We start from the raw sequence: 4,131 nt of genomic DNA on the forward strand, positions 1-4,131 counted from the left end.
CGATCTCCTGACCTCGTGATCCGCCCGTCTCGGCCTCCCAAAGTGCTGGGATTACAGGCTTGAGCCACCGCGCCCGGCATATACTTCAGGAATTCTTGACTAGGTGGCCCAAGAACTTTTCAGCTTTGGATCCAATAAGGGGAACCTAAGACTAAAAGAATCCCATCTTGAGTAGAGAGGAAGATACCCAATTACCCAGTTTTTTGTTGTTGTTTGTTTTCTGAGACAGAATCTCTCTCTGTTTCCCAGGCTGGAGTGCCATGGCGCGATCATAGCTCACTGCAGCATTGAACCCCTGGGCTAAGCCATCCTCCTGCCTCAGCCTCCTGAGTAGCTGGGACTATAGGCATGTACCACCATGCCCAGCTAATTTTTTTGAAAAATGTTTTTGTAAAGACAGGGTTTCACTATGTTGCAAAGGCTGGTCTTGAATTCCTGGGCTCAAGAGATCTTCCCACCTCAGCCTCCCAAAGTGTGGGATTACAGGCATGAGCCACCATATCTAGCCCAAGTTTCTGCGTAAAGAACATGAAGGTTTTCCTTAGATCATGCTTTACATGGCACATCATGTCTTTATGGTTATTAGTGGGTAGTTGCAAGTTATAGATACTATTTTTGTCTATGCTGTATCATTTCCCAATATTCTTAATAGCATCTGACTTTAAAAAAAATTTTTTTTGAGACAGGATCTTCCTTTGTCACCCATGATGGAGTGCAGTGCTGTAATCATGGTTCACTGCTGCCTCAACTTCCCAGAGTCAGGTGATCCTCCCAACTCAGCCTCCAGAGTAGCTGGGACCACAGGTTGTGCCACCATGCCCAGCTAATTTTTGTATTTTTGCGTACAGACAGGGTTTCACCATGTTCCCCAGGCTGGTCCCTAACTCCTAAGCTTAAGCAATCTGTCCATCCCAGACTCCCTGTAAGTGCTTAGATTACAGGCATGAGCCACTGTGCCTGGCCAGCATCTGATTTTTCTATGAGCCTCTACTCCCATTCTTGGTCCAGGCCATAAAGTGTATGGAAACTAAAGTCTGACTGCCTAGATTTGAATCCTGGCTCTGCCATTGACCAGCTGTGTGAACGTGGAAAAGTTCCTTAACCTCTCTGTGCCTCATATAAGAAATGTGGAGAATAGTATCTACCTCATGGAGTTATTGGATTCTATGAGTTAATTCAGATAAAATGTTTAAAAGAGTGAATGGCACATAGTAAACACCCCCAAATGTCATCTAGTATTCATATTATTACTGTTAGTTCAGAAGGGGCTGACTTCATTCCCCCCGGCCCTGGTGATGGCACCTGACCCAGGCCTGGCCAATCAGGACATTCTGTCCCCCTGCCCACCATGGAATCCTTCGCCACACATGGACAGTCATACTAATCATTTGGATTGGCACTGAGGGCTGTGGCCTAATGTGAACTCTGAAAGCCTGGTCATGCTGGGCCAAAGCTGCAAAGTAAAGGTAAACATCAAATCTGGGCTGGTTCATCAGGAGAGAACATTCTGAGCAGGAAGATTTGGGGACTATCTGAGCAGGAAGATTTGGGGACTATCAAGTTTCACCTTGCAGGTGAAGGCCTACTCTGCCTACTGTAGCCATTAGTTAGACCCCATGAAAATGATTGCAGTAGACTGTTAATTTGGTGGCTTCCAGTGAACCATGCTTCTGGCATTCATACTCTTATGTAGTCCCCTCCCACATTGACTCTGGACTTTGCCATGTTGATGCAGGGCAGGTAAGCCCCAAAATTGGGGCTTAGCCCGGGAAGGTTCATCCAGGAAAGAATTCAAGGGCAAACAGGTGGTGTTAGATGGCAATTTTTTTTTTTTTTTTTTGAGACGGAATCTTACTCTGCCACCAGGCTGGAGTGCAGTGGCACAATCTCTGCTCACTGCAGTCTCCAACTCCCTGGTTCAAGTGATTCTCCTGCCTCAGCCTCCCGAATAACTGGGATTAGAGGCAAGCACCACCACACCCAGCTAATTTTTGAATTTTAGTAGAGATGGGGTTTCACCATGTTGGTCAGGATGGTCTCGATCTCCTGACCTCATGATTCACCTGTCTCGGACTCCCAAAGTGCTGGGATTACAGGCATGAGCCACTGCACCAGGCTTAGATGGCAACTTTTATTGGAGCAGCAGTGTACAACAGCAGCAGAGGTACTGCTCCTTGTGGAACAGGACTACCCCATAGGCAGCATGCCCAGAGTAGCAGCTCAGGGGTAGTTCTGTCGTCATATTTACACCCACTTTTAATTACCTGCAAATTAAGGTGCCAGTTATTCAGAATTTTCTGGACAAAGGATGGTACTTCCAGGCCATTGCCATGGAAAGGGGTGGTAACTTTCAGGTGTTGCCATCACAGTGGTAAACTGACATGGCATTGCTGGGTATGTCTTATGGAGAGGTGCTTTCACTGCTTCCCTGTTCAGCTAGTCTTCAATCTGGTCCAGAGTTTGAGCCCCACCTCTGGAGTTGAGTCTTGCCTTCTACCTCAATGTGACAAATTTAGGCCAATGGGATATCAGCAGCTGTGATGCAAGCAGAGACTTGGGAAATGCCTGCACACTGGGGTTTGTCTTCTTGGAATGCTCATTCTTGGGAGCCCTGAACAGCTATGTAAGAAGTCTGGCTACCCTGCTGGAGAGACTACATGGAGAGAACACATGGTGGGAAGAGACTAAAATTGTATGAAGAGAGTCAGGCCAGCCATCCCCGCTTCTCTGTTGAGCCCAGCCATCAGCCGACCTGCCAGCTGAATGCAACCATAAGAGTGATCACCAGCAAGATCACTAGAAAAACCACCCAACTGAGCCCAGCCCGGATTGAACAATCATAAGCAAATAAAATGGTTATTGTTTTAAATCACAAAGTTTTGGGGTTACATAGCAATCGAAACAACAATCATGTTCAATAACATTTCCTACATCCACAGAGTTCTCAGAGCTCTACCACATCTAAGAGAGTAGGATTGTTATTAGCCCCATTTTACAGATGGGGAAGCTGAGGCCCAAAGATGGGAAGCAACAGCCCCAGTCAAGCAGAGACAGAGCTGTCACATTCATACACTTCTGAGTGAACTCCTTCCACTGCACCTCCCACTGCAGTAACTTCTGTCCAGTTGAAGAAACTTACAAGCAGCAGCAGAAAGTGGTGAGGTGTAGGAGCCCTGGACTGGCATTCACAATAGCCTGGCTTGAAGTTGGCCATTATTTGTCTGTATGTGCTTAGACAACTCAAACCACTTCCCTTCCTGAGCCCATCTTTCCAGCTGTTCAGTGAGGGGGGAAGCATAGTAAAATGCTCGCAGAGGCCAGGCAGATAACACAGACAAGGGAAGCAGGTCAGGTGAGGATTATAGTGGCTGAGCCTATGCCCTTCTATGTGGGGGTGGTCACTACCCAGCTTCAACCAACTGTCACTGTATGGAATCAGGGCTTAGTGTAGCTAGATCACCTGATTTTTTTCTTTTCCTTAGAGAAGCAGGAAATGTAGGTTATGATGTTAAATTTCCCAACATTAAAATGTTATATACAGCTCAGGAAAAGCAGGGAAAAGAAAAAGAAATGTTATGAATTCATTTGAATTGTTTAAAAATATACAGCCATTCAAACCTACAGTCTGCTGGTTTGAAACCCTGGATCAAATTATTTCAAAATGTCCTGCTAGAGTTTATGCCGACATCAAAGAAGGATGCCTACCGGTCCCAGCCCTGCCCTATGCACACAGAGCAGTTCCATCTATCTACCCAGCCCAACTCACAGAGCCTGAACACCAGGGAGGCCTTGGGTGTGGCTACTCTCTTTCTCTCGAGGACTCTCATCTCCAGCCCTCCCACCGCTCTGGCTATAAGGAATGGGGTGCAGAGGCCCAGCTTCGAATGCCTAAAGTGGCTGGGGCTTCAAAAGAGGGCCAAAAGTGGAAAAGAAGTAGCATCCATTAAGCAACTACTGTGGGCCAGGTGTGATGGTGGATTGCAACATTATGTAATAGCAAAGGGTGTCATGACTATGAGGACATAAGGGATTGGAGGAGCGCTGTTCATCCCTGGTCATAATGAGCCTTGGAGACAGACAGGCAGTGCAGCGAGGGACGGCCTAGCTATTATTGATACTAATTAAAAGGCC

This window comes from Colobus angolensis, unplaced genomic scaffold (genome assembly GCF_000951035.1).
Source record: "Colobus angolensis palliatus isolate OR3802 unplaced genomic scaffold, Cang.pa_1.0 Scaffold114, whole genome shotgun sequence".
Taxonomy (NCBI): Eukaryota; Metazoa; Chordata; class Mammalia; order Primates; family Cercopithecidae; genus Colobus; species Colobus angolensis.